Here is a 17,045-nt window from a genome sequence, read left to right as displayed (position 1 = left end):
ATGCTTAGCTAACCACTTCACTCTCCCTATTTCCTTTCCAGTCCCTTTATATTTTACAACCATTCCAAGTAACCTTTAACCAAAATTGTCATCCATCCATCCACCCACCCATCCACCCATCCAAGACTCATACTTTCCATCAGGAGCAAGGTGCACAAGGAGAAGTCCTCAGTCCAATTTCCTGTCATTTTTCCTTTTCTTTCCCTACTTACTTTTGTTTTCTGGCTCTGGAGGAATTTTTCAAGATTTGCTTCACTTACATATAACGCTATCCACAAAAGCATTGTGGATTTGGTCTTGGTAAAGCACTTCAGACCCCAATTTAACTATGTTGAGTTAGTAGTAGTAATAATCACAATAATAATAACATTATGACTGGAACAACATTCCTCTTAGTGACGAGCAGGAATGTTTCTAACTTCTGTGTTTTCACACAGTCTTGATTTGAGTGCCTCTAACTTATTTAAGCCCATTTTCTCTCAGTTAACTCAGTTTCTTTCTACATTTGCATTTTCTTTCAGCCTGTCAGCATGAAAAACTCTTATGTAGTGATGCCTTAAAGGTCAGTGTAATACCTTCACAAAGACTGATGAGCCTATTTTCTAAAAAGACAAATTTGTTGTGCTACACTTGTTGGTGAGCCTAATTCATGCCTTGCAGCTGATACCCCCATCCTAGCTTATCCGGCTGACTTTCTCCCTGAACTTCTGCCACCACTGGAACCATAAGCTCTCCCTTTCTCTGGCAGGTCCCTTCTCCAGCTACCAGCTGGGCATGCCTTTTTTTTTTCTTTGTATGCTGTATAGTGGGGGTCACATTTCATTCTTTTCCATGTGAGTATCATCCCCTTATTGCAGCACCATTTGTTGAATTTTTATTTGGTTTTTCATTTGTTTGTTTGCTTGCTTGTTTGGGAAGTACATGGGCTGGGAATTGAACCCAGTCTCCCACATGTCAAGTGAGAATTCTGTCACTGAATTACCCTTACACTCCCCTGGGCACGACTTTTTAAATATCATTTGTCCATCCAGCTTGGGAGTGATGGTAGATTTTAACACGCTTTCTTTTACAGATTTACCTAGGAAGTGTCACATACTCCTTAATGACCTTTCTGTGACACAGATTATAAACTAAGATGTTACCAGCCTTGCACAAATCAGTCTTCCATTGTGTCAGAATTTACCTACAACCACTTTCTTCTCCCTTTTCCTAGACTGTTCAATAGCAACTTGCAAACAGTTCTTTCATTTTGCGCCAGCCACAGCCCCTCTGCCATTTTACTGTCTGCCCTGATGTTCCCCATTCCTGCACACCCAGTCCAGCTCAGACTTCCACAGGCTGAAGCCATCCTTGATCTGTGTTTAGGGCAGCACGTCACATAGCACTCAGTGTTTGTACATTCTTTTTTCTCCTTAAACTTTGAACCAACTCCATTAGCCAGTTGCCTCACATCCATTGTGGAAGTAGGCAGGAGCATAAATCCTTAGTAAATAGATAGACTCCATCAGCTTGTGTTTGCTGCGGCAGGTGATGAATTAGGGGATTAAACTTCCAGTGAGTGAGAGTTGTTAACACTGGAACGACTACCAAACAGAGGTTGAGGAGTGTCTTTCCCTAGGGGCTTTCAAAACAGTCACCTAGTTTTTTTGTTTGTTTTTGCCTGGGCAGACACCCGGAATAGAACCCGGGTCTCCTGCATGGCAGGCGAGAAATCTTCCACTGCACCACCATTGTCGTCCGGGTCTTTCAAAATAAAATGAACTTGACTTAGGTGATTTAGGGGAACAGATTAGCTGACTCTTCAAAATTCTTCACAGTCCTGTGTTTCTACTGTTCATCTCTCACCTACTCTGCCCTCTGATTTCAGGAGCATCCGTGAAGTTTTGCTGTGATTGACAGCACCCATCCCCCGCCTCCCCACCCCAATTTTATTGATGGGGTGAAGTGGACTTCTTGTAAATCCATCAAAAAAGATTTCCAAAACATACTCGGGAGCACATGTTAAATCTAGGAATCCGATGTCTCTTTTTTCCTATGGCTGAATAGCAATTAGGTATATATTTCCATAGCTGGCCATGTCTTGGATTTGTTGATCCCCCCACCCCCACCCCCCCGGTGAATCTTTCCAAGTTCTAACTGAATGGGTACTTCTCCAAGGTAGCAAACGCCTCTAGAGAAAAATTGTCATCTAAGAAATTAACTATAGACCCAAAGGCATATTCTAGGGAAATCTTCTGAATTTAAAAGCCAAAGAGGATTGACTCGCTTTCATTGGGTGAAATCAATCATTGGGTGGATCAACATGGTACACGGTATTCGAGCAACTCACCTGCTCTAGGATGTTACTAAATTCCCACCATGTGCTGGGAGCTGTGGGAGGGAGGCTCCAAAAGACACCGTACCCTCTACGGCAGAAAAGGGAAATACTGCAAGGGGGTGGGAAAGCCTGGGCTCTGGAATCAGACAGACCTGGGCTGCTAGCTATCCGCAGCCTCACCACTTCTCATGGTGTGGGTACTTTGGACATGTTGAAGAAACCCTGGTTTCTCCGCCTGTGAAATGGGGACAAGTATAAGCTCTTCTCCTTTCTACAGAAGTTCTGACAATGCGCGGTGCAACCGCACGTGCCGCAAATAGAAAACGCCGAGGAAGAGCTGTGTGTGTTATAACCTGCGGCTGTGTCTCCGGGGCTCTGCGATTTCCCCAAATTCCCATTGCATCTCCAAAGAGAACAAAGCGTTAAAGGACATGGATTTGAAAGGAAGCGGTGTGCAACGGGCAGCTGCTCAAAGGTCCACCGTGAGGTGACTTCACATGGCTCTGAGTTTGATCTGCCCACCCAGAGAGGAGGAGTGCTGCTGGGACAGCCAGCATCAGCCCTTCCCTGCATTAAACTGGGCCCTCTCCATTAACTGTGGCTATGTATTTAGTGGATGCATTTTGAAGTGGGCAGAGGGTAGAAGGACACTGACATTAACTGAATGCATTACCCGAGCAGAGCAAACTTCAGTAAATTTACTTAATCCTCAGGCTAAGGATGCTATTATTATTCTCTTTTTATAGTTGAAGAAATCACAGCTGAAGGTTTTAAAACAAACTGTGTAAGGGTCACAGCACATAATAAAAAGCAGTCAGGATTTGAAGCCAGATCCATTTCATTCTAAAATATCCACTTTTCCCATGACCTACAGGGTTTCCCCATCTTCAGTGTTTTATATTGAAATTAAAGTCCTGGTAACCCTTATAGACAAACATTACACATTTTTGAGCTAATGGTTAATAAAAACAACAAGAACAACAAAAATGATCCAGTCACTGCTCAGAAAACTGCACACACCCTACCACTTTCAATCTCTGAATTTATTTATTTCCCAGGCATGTTCAAAATGGACAATGACCATGACATCTGACCTACAAGCCAGTTACAGTTTTGTCGCAATTGTAGGAGGAACTCCCTTTTAGAGCATGCTGTAGTCCGGGAATCTCCCATGCACAGATTTAGAGAAGTTTAATATTTCGCGGAGGCAGCCACAACCCTCGACTGAGCGATTTTGCATTCGCAGCGCTTATGGTTCACCATTCACTGCAGCTCTGAGCGTCAGTTCCTGAAATACATGGGAATCGACGTAAATCTATCTGTGTGAATTTTTTCAAAATGTAGAATCACAGTAACTGAACTTAATTCCTTCCCTTCTAAAAAACAGCACCCAAATGTGCTCCTTTTGTTCTTTGAGTTAATGAATTCTCCTCAGTGCTGGGTGAAGGAACAAAAGAGAAAAAAAATACCTTTGATTTTAAAAAAAAGGGGTCATTTATTCATTACCCATTTAGTCCTGAAAGTCTGCAAAGAGTAGATACTATTATTGATGCTTGCTTGCTTGCTTTCAAGTGAGAGATTTCTTAGCTTGCATCTAGGTTTGTTTTGTTTTCATTTCTGGTTTGACCTTCCCAAATGACATCTGGGTCTACCAGGAGACTGGAGTGGGGCTGAAGATCTCAAAGAGAAGGTGTAATTGCAGAATGAGGGAAGTTAATGGGTTCCAGAAATTTTTTTCTTTTATTACTTCTTCTGCCATTTATAAGTAGGACTAAGAGGACTGACCTTACTCGCAGAACTCTTGAGAGAGTAAAGGCTTTTGCAAAAAATAAAGCAAAGCATCAACTCTCCATACTCCAGGCAGAGTTCAGGATATGGAAGAGAAACAGCCCACCTCAAGCTTTCTGTCTGTCACACAGGCCTCACAATATGTCTTCTGAAGGTTTTGTTTCTGGGCTGGTCCATCCTGGATTGTCCTTGGTCAAATGCTCATCTCTGAATCCCCATTATTGTAGAAAGTGGTTTTAGAGCCTTCCACACACAGTATTCTAGCACATTATGGCACAACCACAGTTGCCACTTGTGGTTCTCTGGCTAAGGAGCGTGTTTGTATCCTCCAGGTCCCCATATTGCTATCTGGCATATTATTGACTCTGTATCAATGACAGAAATAAAAATGATGCTGACACCAGCCAGTAAAGCAATGAGAGGGGGGAAACCTCTGAATCCTCTTGATGCATTAGCAAACCCCAAGTTGAGGATAATCTTTGAAAACTTAGGTTGGAAAACACATTACAGCTATGTATATAGCTATTAAGAATCTTAGCCAGATGGAAGGCAGAAAAGCACAGCAGCAAAGCACCTCTTCCACTCTTTCAGCTTCTTGGAACAGTGATGCTCACAACCAGTTGAAGTAGATATTGCGCAAGTAACCATTGCCAGGGACTTCAGGTACCTGCAATTAGTGGCCGAGGGGAGTTGGCCCAGATTCATAGATTTTCCTATAATGAGATCCTTACTTTGTACACTTATCCAATTCTGCATGAAGAGTTTCTTTGTAATCCCTTCATGACTTTCTACAAGTTTATTCAATGTAGTAAGCAAAGAGCTTAGAGACATAAAACTTGGACTTTTGTAGATGGTGTCCAAGAACTCTGAAAATTCTGAAGCTCTTGATTTTAACCTGGTTCCTGACATGTCAAGTTTTTCGCAAGTTGTGATTTTGTGACTTGCTTCTCTTTTCTCTAAGTTGGAGAGGCAAGTACTAGTGTATACTAAGGAACTATTGGAAGGGTAAAAATTGTAAGAGATTAAAAGTATGCTGCAGACATAAACTATACATGCAATTTATTAAGGGTTCTTTATTCTGAGAAACCCAAGACACATTCAAATATATTCACTTGTCTAATATTTATTAAGCATATATGTGGGGGGACAGGACCAGATCTAGGTGTTGGTGATGCAGTAGCAAACAGATTAAAGCCCCTGTCCTTAAAGATCTTACAAAGAAGAAAGCAAATAAACACTAAAGTAATGTATAATATAATATAATCATTTCAGGCATTGATAAGTGAGCTAAAAAAAATAATAAAAAAGGGTAAAGGGCTGGATAATGATGGAGGTGTGGATATTTTAGGTCAGATTTGCCAGAAACAGTCTCACCAACAAGCTGGCATTTGAATAGGAACCTAAATGAAGTGAGGAAGTGAGCAATGTAGATATTTGAAGAAGTACTCCAAGCAAAGGGAACAGCAAAATGCAAAGTCTCACCATCCCTCACCTCAATAGCACAATCAGCAAAGGAACAAATATTTGCCTCCTCAAGAGGATGAGAAACTGAGGTCCAAAGAGAAGAGGAAACCTGGCCACATCCACAATATTTTATGGTCTGGACAGGAGTGGACAGAAGACTAGGAGGCCTCGTTGCAGTCCCTGCCCATCCATTCAAGTAGCTGACAAACTGAGAACATGTGAGGAGCTAAACTGCTGCAGCCTGCAGTGGATTTTCTGAGACCGCCTATTTCTCTGAATGTGAAGATCCTTATACTTTTTTAGTAAAATGGGATCAATTGTGTTTGCCTCTGAAAATGGTAGCAAAAAACTTTGAAAGTTGTTTTATGTCTACAAAGCAACACTATTCGCCATCTTATGCTATGCCTGTGAGAGGGCAGCAGCAAAACAATGCCAAGGCCTTTATACACAAAGTGCTCATTTCCCTCTCACTAAATATTATTTTTTTACAAAGACTTTAGCTAAATTACAAGCTGCTTTACAGCCTGAATATACCCTGATGTCATGTGTGCCTTTTCTTAGCCATAAAATGTTTTGAGGTTTCTTGTGTGGGAATAGGTATAAAATTACAGTCCATTATTACTATTATACATTTTCTTTCATTACTCTTTGTTATATTTCTTAGGTCTAACCAAAATAAGTCTTCCTCTGCTGACTGTTTACAACCTTCAGATGTGAGTAGATGGTCCCTAAGATACCCCAGATCATCATTTAGCCGAGCTCTACCTATTCAGCTCTTTTAATCTTTCATCATAAATCAAGTTGTCCTCCTCCATCATTCTCGTTCCTTTCCCCCTCACACTCGCCCCATTTGTCTGTACCTGGCTGGTAATTAGGTGCTCAGGGCTGAGCACAGCCTTCCAGGTGGGGTCTCAGCAGAGTCGTCTGTTACTCCAAGTGTTACTTAGCAGATCCATTTCCATTTCCTCCTGGGCCCCACATTTCACTCCAAACAGAGCCAAGCTGAAGAGAACACAACAGAGAACAACACAAATATTACCCAGACCCAGAAAACTGGTCCTAGGAGGAAAGATCACAAAGCTGGGCTGTGTTCTATTTACAGCCCAGAAGCAGTTCCAGAAAGAGATGATATAAAGAGGGCAGGGACTAATTTTTTTCCCTCCATCTTCAATGACAAAGAGAAAACAGGGTTTAAGCTGCAGCAAAGACATTCTGTCTTAAATGTTATTAAAACCTGCACTTTCTGGGATTTTTCTTTCCTTCTGGAAGTCACTAGAAGCTTCTTTTCAGTGAAGTGCTTGACACAAGGTAGAGCATCCATTCCACAGGCATGTTGTGGTCACAACTCAGCATCTCCCTCTTTCTTGCCCACATGCCCTCATCTCTCCACATACTCCTTCTCTCTCCCAAGTCACATAGAAGGACCCTCTCCCAGCTTACCCACCTGCAGTGGCTGGGATTAATTAATTTACTTATTAACAAGTTTATAGAAGGAGAGAAATAGTTACTTAAACACTCCGAGCCTCAGTTTCTCCATACATAAGACAGAAGCATCCCATTGGGCTTCTGTGAGATAAGCAAAGCCTCTAGCACATAACAGGCATTCATATAACATTTCTTCTTTTTCCCTTGAGGGGAAACCCATTGGGTGGATGGCTCTGGTAGACTCACAATCTCTCACGCTTTCAAAATGTGTTTAATTGTCTATACTAATGGAAAGTTAGCAATTGGAGGAAAAAATGCAAAGAATACAGTTAGTCTAATCCATTAGCAATACAATGCGGAAGTTCATAACCTACCTTTGATCTGCAATTTGGAGGAAAAGGTTTCCCAATACTTGAGGGATCATTTCTCCCCCTTGATGTGATGTTGGAATTTAACTCCCATTAACCATAACAGGCATAATAACTTGGCAGCCTGGGGAAGCATCCCCTCTAGTGCTTAATGAACACCAAATAAAACATTTCCTTTTATCTTCAACATCTACCAGAGTAATTTGAATAATGATATTCATATTCACGATGCATAAGAGCCTTCCATCAGCTTAGCACTGTCACAAAGCCTCTTACAGAATGCCAATAAAGTATGCAGAGATGTTTTTGATGTTGTGGCATGGAAGATGCTACTGCAGATGAATCATGGAATCCCAGGTCAATGACACTGATTTGAAGTAAAGGACATTCTATAGTTCTATCTTCCTACTAGAACCAGTGGAATTTGGTGGCCTTGAAATGATAACCTACAAATAGAACATACATCACCTTTAATTGAGCAGTGCAATTATAAGGTCATTCCTTTCAAACCTAAGGTTCTACTGTTTGTCCAGCTGGGACTAAAAGGGGCAAGGTTAGGAATTTAAAAAGCAGTTGGGGTAGGGAGAAGGGGTTTGGAGAGAATTCAGGCCATACTATACTCTCAAATTATACATGGGAAAATCTCTGCAATGAAATCATCCCTCTCCCCATTATGTCTGCTAGCTCCTTGAGGCAAAGGACTATGTCCTATGTGTTTTTGCATTCCTACCACTTAGCACAGGACTTGGTACATGATGGGCTAAGGTTTTGGAGCACTTACTATACGCCATGTCCTGTGTTAAACATTTTAACGTTATATTATCTTATTCATTCTTTGCAACAAGTCTATGGGGTAGGTAGGAACTGTTATTATTTCCTTTTTTACAGAGTAAGAATCTGAGGTTTAGAAGATTAAAAAACTTGCCTAAGTTCATCCAATAAATGTCAGAGCTGAGACTTGAAGCCCGGTCTGCTTGGCACTATAGCCTGGGATCTGAACTGCACATTATAGTTCTCAATAAAATGTGTTGAACAGCACTGGAGTCAGGGGTGGGTCAGCATGTGCAAGGGCTGTGTGACTTTTATACATGAATCTGTGGGTACAAGCAATACAAATACAGGATAAGGTTGAGGAGGGACAGATAGTTCCACAGCAGAGATCAGCAAACTTTTTCTGTCAAGAACCAGGTAGTAAATATGTTAGGCTTTGTTACATCTACTCAACTCTGCCATTGTAGCCCGAAAGTAGCATTAGACAATATGTAAACAAATGAGCATGGCGGAAGTTAAATTAAACTTTTATTTACAAAAACAGGCAGTGAATAGATTTGTCCCAACCCCCTCACTGTAGTTTGTCAACTCCTGCTCTGGTATCTTGCCCACAAACTCAATAGTTAGGTTAAGTTGGAGAACAGACAGAGAAGATGATGGTTCAGAACTGGCTGCTGTATCAGTCAGGGTCCAGAAGAAAACAGATGACACACTCAAAGTGTCCATTAAAGAAAGTCGTACAAAGGGAATTTCCTCAGAAATGTGCGCCTCATTAGGAGAACCAATGAAGGACAGTAAAGACCCAGAGATTAGTAACAGTGGAAAGCATTTACCATCCCTAGTCCTGAAGGCAAAAGGGAGGGAACATTGTTATCGGAACCTGGACTGAGCCGTCTTCATGGGAGAGGAGCTGTACCAGGAACTGTGCCCCTAGGTGGGAAGACACAACCACTGCCAGAATCACAGCCCATGTGAATGGGAGTAGGGGCCATGAAGACCCCAACCTCTCTTGTCCTGCCCTCTGATCTCCTCCTGGTGCTTCCTATTTGATAAGCCAACTGGATGCCAGCAAGCGAGGGAGCTGTGATGTGTTGCCATAGAGATCAGACTCCCCAGGGCTCAAAACAGGACAGAGAAGTATGGAAAGTGAATCTTGAAAGGATAATGAAAACAACTGGTGCTGTTTTCTAGGGCAAAGCTAAGAATTGCTATTATATTGAGCCATCAACTACTTTTAATGAACCAAACAATGTTTTTTTCTTCTAAATCCCACCTTCACAATGTTTTGTTGTTGTTATTCTTGTTTGGGGGGGGGGTGTAAAAAACTAAAGAGGGCTATTTTCTTTACAAACTATCACTCCTACTAGTTTGTCTTTCGGAGAATAACTTAGCATTCCCTCTCCAGTTTTCTGGGAGAAGGCTCTTCATGCACAATTTCCCAAATGCCCTCTGTCCAGTCTGCTGAGTGCAAATTAAAACTATGTACACTAAGTAAAAACTGAACAGTGAATACTGAATCAAAGGATACTGAGCGAGAAAGTTAATGACACATCTAAAAAAGATGCTAAAATGTTGTCATCTCTGGGTGATGGCATGATGGGTGATTTTTTTTGTTTTTCTTTGATACTTTTCTATACTTTTCTTTTATTCTATGGTAAACAGGAAAAATGGCCCAGAAATGGGAGATAAATTCTAACAACATACTTTATTGTCCAGGTAAACGTCAAAGTTTGCAGCTTCAGGTACTCCCAAGGATGTGTTACTGCTAGCCCACATGGAGTCATTCACTCATTCACTCATTCATTTAGCAAGTATTTATTAAGCAATCATTTCACTACGCACTGTGTTTCCAGTGCTGCAACAGATAGTGCTTGCCTGACTGTATTAAGCCAACAGAACAAGAAATAGATGAATGACACAGAGTCCTTGCCATTGAGGTCTCTCCAATTCAGATAAATTCAGTACCCAAAAGGGTAAGTGCAATGAGAGAGGTAAGCAAAGGAAGCAGTAAGAACACAAGGAAGGGCCCTAAGCCCATATGGGATTCATGGAAAGTTTCCTGGGGATACAATGTTTTAACCTGGCCTAGAGATATATCTAAGTTATCCAGGAGAATAAGGATGGAAAGGGCGATCCAAGTAGAGAGACCAGCACAAGCAACTGCCTAGAGGCCCAAGAAGTTCCAAAATACTACAATGTAAAGCTGATGCAAGAAGTGGGTATAGGTGACTCTAGACCTGCACTATCCAAGTGGACTTTCTACAGTGATGGAAATATTCTCTAAATCTGCACTCTCCCGTATAGTAGCCACTAGCCACCTGTGGCTAATGAGTATTCAAAACATGGCTAAAGTGATTAAATATGGCTGGTGGCTACCAAATTGGACAGTGCAGTTTGAGGAGGAAAAATGTGGGGAATGGGTTCATAGCAAGAGGGTCACAGATGGGATACCATGCTTCTATTCAGACTTTGGGTTTTATTCTGTTGACAACGGGAAGTCGCTGCAGTGTCTTAGTCTGGGAAGCCACATGGTCAAATATGTGTTTCTGGCTAAGTATGGTCTGATGGAGAGTAAAGGAAGTGCAGAGTTCTGTAGAAGGTCTTAAAAGGGAGCCCCAAATGAGGATAAGGTCAGAGAGAACTTCCTAGAGGAAGAGGTGGCACCTAAGCAGCATTTTAAAAATGGAGTGGGCATTTAGCAGGGGGCCCTGAGAGAGAACATTGGAGCCTGAGATATGAACAGAGACAAACACCAAGTCTGGCCTGCTCAGGGGGCTCAGCATAACCCGAAGTTCAGGTATAGGTAGTGGAGGGTATAAAACGAAGCTCAGGAGAAAGATCAGCACCACAGCACTAAAGACCCCAGAAAGAAGTTTGGAATTTTTTTTTTTTCCTATAAAGGAACGGTTGATCTGTTAAGACTTTTAACCTTGGTAACTATCAACTCCTCTGAGCGTCTCTTTCCTCTTTCATGAACTGTATATAGTCACGTCCACCGCATGGACCCGTGTGAGGATCTCCCACGTTTCCTGCTGCAGAGGAGGTGCTCAATAGATGTTAGTCCGTGGAGTTCCCCTGGCTGCCTCGTCACACCTGGTACCTTAGGGGAAGCTGCAGCTTCCCTTTTCTCAGCTGTCACCCCACAGGCCCAATGCTGTGCAAACCAGAACGTCCACTTTTCAAACTCACCACCCTCCTCTCTAACACTGGCCACACTATTTCCTGAAATGATGGGTGCTCACGGCACGAGAGAGGAAGTCAGTTCTGACTTTATAACAACAACAAAATAATCATCTTTATCAGCAAAGGCTTTGTTTAAATATGTGCCCAAACTTTTATTCTCAACAAAAATCCAGTCTACGACATTGGTGTCTGATGGGAAAAAGAGGTTGGCATTAATTCTGAGTTGTTTCGGTTTTGCATGACATGCCTCTTCCCCACCCCTTCTCCCAAGAACAAGCTAAAGTATATGGGGAAGATTTGTCAAAGTATCTCCAGGATAATTATTTTCCAGGAGATGAGGGGCCGACTCGCCGCTTACAGAGGGCATGATGCAACTTGAAGCAATCACAGCAGCGCAAGTAAAGCAGGTTGCAAAAGCTGTAGTCAAAAAAAAACCTGTGACCACATCGTTGGAAACGAACATTTTCTGCTTAGGAATAAGCTTACTAACATAAGCTGTTTTCTGGCTTCCCTTGTGTCAGAGAGGTGGGAAGAAACAAAATCATCTCTGCCTTTGAGTTCCTCTGACTACCCTCTTTTACCCATAAAGTCATTTGTTTCTTGTAAGCCAATCGACATGGTTATTAAAAAGTAAGGGGATCTGAAAAATCCTGGATGAAATCTTGGTCCCAGAAAAGCAGCTGCCTCGTGTCTTGACCTTTGTGAACTTGTGTTGGGGACACTGGGCCAGGGCCTGAAAAAACCCCATGATCCAGCCTTCTCACCATCTTCTTTGAACTTGTTGAAATACCATCAGTGCAAAATGGAAGAGAAACGACTTGCCCCTAAAGGCTTTGGCGCTATGGACTATAGCTCTGCAAGAAAAATAAGCACCGGGAGAATGAACTCCCAGAAAATAATTACTGCGGGAAAGTACACGGACTTCAAGTTGAACTCTGAGGCCCAGGTCCAGTCTCAACCACTAACTGCCTGGAAACACCTTATTTAACCTCTCTGAGCTTCGTTTTCCTTATCTGTTTCTGTAAAATGAGAATAATATAATATACCTGTCTCTTAGGGCTGTAACAAAGTAATATATGAGATACCATAATGTAAAACACCTGGCAAAGTGCCTGGCACAGAATTGCTGTTCAATGCACAAGTATCTTAAAGAACACTGAAATATAATAATTTGTTCATCTGGCCAATAAATATTGAGCGTTACTTTGTGCCGGGCCCTGTTGTAGGTACTGGGAATATACACAAACTTCCTGGCTTCGAGCCATTTACAATGGAGATAATAAAAGTGCTGAATGCCCTGGAGATTAAATGAGATAACATGAGCAGAGTACCTGACCCAGAGAAGGTGCTTTCCTTTTCTCAATCAAAATATATTAAACTCTTGCCATGGGTCAGCATTGTGATGGATAATCCCATACTTCCTCTCATTGTGTTGGCCACACGACTAGATTAAGGTTAATGAAATTGCATAGACTTACAGAACCGCCATAACTTTTTTTACCTAGCAATCAGTAAACTGACACCTCCATTCAGAACACAAGTACCAGGAGGAGACAAAATAGGCCTTCAAATTCCCAAAACACCTGCCAGAAAGATTATGCACTAAAGCTATAGACTTGAATTATGAAGTGCCCTCCATTCCCGACTCATTTTTAAACCCAGTCTTACCTGCTCAGTCAGTTGGACTTCTCAGGCTACAGAGGATTGGAAGGGACAGTGGCCAAAGGCTGACATGCTAATTCATGTGAAAGGAGCAAAAGGTATAAAAGACGATGAAAATTAAAACTGTAAAAACAAAGAGAAGAACTCAGCAAAGGAAAACAAGAATCAACTCATTCACTCCTTTTGTTCATTTGTTCAATCACTCACTCAGCCAACAAATATTTATGGAGTGACGAGCAGGGTACACAGAAGTGATAAAGACATTACACAGGGTTTAGGGTGGTGCTGAGGGAAATAGTCAAGGAAACAACTTCCCTACAGCATGTTAAGGGCTAGGATGGGGGCGAGTACAGGACGCTAGATGGCACTGGAGGAGCACTGATCAGTCCTTAGCCACCAGAGTTTTCCTGGAGGAAATATGGAGCCATTTAGGATCAGGACACTCAGGGCACAGTTTGTTCAGGGGCTTAGGAAGCCTCAGCAGACTGCAGTGATGGATGTTCAAAGCCACGATGTTGAGCACACAAGATGAGTCTATTATATTTGATAAAGCTGGGAATTATTTAAGATTTCCCATCAACATTATTTCAGTAAAACAAATTTCAGCTCTACATTTGACGAGTTACTGGAAAAATTCGCTTGGTTGGAACCGTTGATTTCCTGGTGATATTGAAGCTATGAGGAATTACCATTCTGATGTCATTTTCAGGCAATGAACAAGGTATATACACTTTCCAGGTCCCTAACAAAACTGCGATGTTTTTCTGCCAATTTAGCACATTTAACTTGCCTGCTTGGCCTCATATGCATTTAGATTTGTGAGCCTTAGAAAATGTATTTAACCTTTTTGACCCTTGGATATCCCCTGAGAAGAATAACACCTATCTATTTCTCAGGACGGATGCCACTAAGTGTAGAAGCTCCTTCTAAACTGAAGCAGCCAGAAACTGTGATGTGCTCCATTCATCACCTAGAACAGCAGATTAAAGCATATGTTTTTAGGACATGGGTAACTGAGATCTTCACATGCACGTAATACCTGAGTTGGGTAAAGAAAAAAAAAAGAAGAAGAAGGGGAAAGAACCAGAGTAAGAAAAGTAAATGAGCTCATGGTTTTCTTCTTCCTTAAAATATTATCAAATATACAAGAGTGTTGGGAGTACAGCAAAGAACTTTGAAACATGTCGTACTTGATGAAGAAAACTTCCTTCTCTGACATCATTCATTTTCTAAAAGTAGGATAGCAGTATGTTTTTCTCATACCTAGATTTGCTTTCTTGATCAATAGTACAATTTAGCAATATTAATTCTGTAACAATGAAAGGGGAAGATCATAAGGCACATGGATGAACAAGACAGGGTTCCCCCCATTCAGGAGATCATCCACAGCCTCAGGCATCAAGTTTTGTATCTTTAGGTGATTATTCTCACTTGGCAATTTCTTGCATGCTAGGTACCATATTGTATACAAGAATCCCTTCAAAAAGGAGCTAGTTTTCTAAAGGTCCTTCCTTTCTTCCTTCCTTCCTTCCTTCCTTCCTTCCTTGCTTCCTTCCTCCCTTCCTTCCTTCCTTCCCTCCTTCCCTCCTTCCTTCCTCTCTCCCTCCCTCCCTCCCTCCCTTTCTCCTTCTCTCCTTCCTCATTCCCTTCCTCTCTCCCTCCCTCCCTCCCTCCCTTTCTCCCTCTCTCTTTCCTCATTCCCTTCCTCTATCCTTTCCTCTCTCCCTTCCTTCTCTGTCTTCAGCCATTACTTATTGAGCATCTACTGAGATCTAGATACCGTCCAGAAGTTGAGGATACTGTGGCTAGTTAGACACAGTCCTTCCCCTTGTGGCACTAACATTCTAGTCTGGAATATGGCCTTTCTAGCCAAAACTATTAACTATAGTAATTTGAAAATAGAAATCTGTCTTTGAAAAACACCCTTGAAGAAGTTAAATTATATAAGTCTATCATTACACTGGAGCATTGCTTGAACCTGACCGATGAAATGAGCAACATGAATATTTTGACTTAATAAATTATTACCTTAAGTATATTTATAGTGTGCATTTCTTGTGCACAGCTCTAAGCATCTCAAGATTTATGTAGTACAGAGGTGAGAAAATTACGTTCATATGATAGATATGGAAAACAAGTCTTAAATACTCAAGTGACAGATCTCTGTAGGATTGGCAACTTGAGGAGATTTACCAGGTAATGTCCCACAGGTGTCATATTACTTATTTTTTTTGTCAACAACATTGTTAAGTGGATTTTATAAATGATTCAAAGTATGTCTAAGTGGCTGAAACTGGAGGCAAAAATGGCTTTTAAAACAATGTTGACAGCTTTTCATGCTAACAACACTGGGACAAAGCTAATGAACATTCTCAAAGCAATAGAATCTTCCAGAAAGGTAAAAGGATTGTGCCAAGGTTTTAAACATGTCAAGCTTAGCTTCTGTCTAGGAAGTTGCCATTCATTCAGAAATGATAGAACTTTGAACTGAGGAGAAACAAAGTCTCAATAAATTAAAACATACTGAAATCATACAATATACCTTTAGTGACCATCAATGGCATGAAGCTAGAAATCAATACAAGAGAGAGAACTGGAAAAATTACTAATATGTAGAAATAAGACACTCAAACAAGAAATAGGTCAAAGATGAAATCACCAGTAAATTATGAAATATCTTGAGGCAAATGAAAATGAAAACCCAACATATCAAAACTTATGTGATGCAGCCAAGGCAGTGCTGTGGGGGAAATCTATAGCTCTAAAAGCTTACATTAAGAAAAAAGAAAGACTAAAAGGGGGAAAAGTGAATGAGACAAAATAAAGAGTCAATGGCAGAGAGATTCCAAACAGAGTCTAGAGGTTATCCTGGAGGTTATTCTTATGCATTAAATAGATATCACCTTTTTAGTTAAGGTGTAATGGAGAGGCTGGAGGGAACAGCCTGAAAATGTAGAGCTGTGTTCCAGTAGCCATGTTTCTTGAAGATGATTGTATAATGATATAGCTTTCACAACATGACTGTGTGGTTGTGAAAACCTTGTGTCTGATGCTCCTTTTATCTACATTATGGTCAGATGAGTAAAACATATGAATTAAAAATAAATAAATAATAGGGAGAACAAATATTAAAACAAATTGAGTAGATTGAAATACTAGTGATCAATGAAAGGGAGTGGTAAGGGATACAGGAAAAAAAAAAAGAAAGACGATAGATCTCAAAACCACATTCCTAACCTCACAACTGGAGAAATAAGAGTATTTATTTCTCTTATAAATATTTCTCTTATTAAAAAAACCCAAAGCAAGCATAATCTAATAAAGATTAGAGTCGAGATCAATGAAATAGAGACTAAAAAAAAATCGTGAGAATCAATGAATCCAAAAATTTGTTCTTTGAAAAAAATCAATAAAATTAATAAACCTTTAGCTAGACTGACAAAGGGGAAAAAATAAAAAGAACGACAAATCGCTAGAAACACACAGACTACCTGCACTGCCTCAAGAAAAAATAGAAGATCTTAACAGACCAATAACAAGTAAAGAGATTGAGTCAGTCATCAAAAATCTGCCAACACAAGGACACAAACAGACATTTGTACATTGATGTTTATAGCAGCATTATTTACAATTGCAAAGAGATGGAAACAGCCAAAATGTCCATCAACAGATGAGTGGCTAAACAAAGTGTGGTATACACATACGATGGATTATGCAGCTGTTAAACAAAATAAAGTTATGAAGTGTGTAACAACATGGATGGACCTTAAGGCCATTATGCTGAGTGAGATTAGCCAAAAACAAAAGGACAAATACTGTATGGTTTCACTGATATGAATTGACATTAGTGAATAAACTTGGACTATTTCAGTGGTAACAGAGACCATCAAAGGAGATAGAAATAGGGTAAGATATTGGGCAATTGGAGCTGAAGGGATACAGATTGTGCAAGAGGACTGAATATAAAAACTCAGAAATGGACAGCACAATACTACCTAACTATAATACAATTATGTTAAAACACTGAATGAAGCTGAATGTGAGAATGATAGAGGAAGGAGGACTGG

At 40.8% G+C, this 17,045-nt stretch overlaps 1 long non-coding RNA gene across 1 annotated transcript in view; it reads left to right on the top strand.

The window, feature by feature from the left end:
- Positions 1 to 3,173, top strand: part of LOC143687371 (uncharacterized) — a 46,077-nt gene extending 42,904 nt beyond the window's left edge. Inside the window, exon 4 of the long non-coding RNA XR_013177512.1 lies at positions 2,595 to 3,173. This is a non-coding gene — a long non-coding RNA (uncharacterized LOC143687371). The remainder of the gene's footprint in view (positions 1 to 2,594) is intronic.
- The last annotated feature ends 13,872 nt before the right edge of the window (positions 3,174 to 17,045 follow it).

Source organism: Tamandua tetradactyla, chromosome 1 (assembly GCF_023851605.1).
Source record: "Tamandua tetradactyla isolate mTamTet1 chromosome 1, mTamTet1.pri, whole genome shotgun sequence".
Lineage (NCBI taxonomy): Eukaryota > Metazoa > Chordata > Mammalia > Pilosa > Myrmecophagidae > Tamandua > Tamandua tetradactyla.
This window is presented reverse-complemented; position numbering and strand designations above follow the sequence as displayed.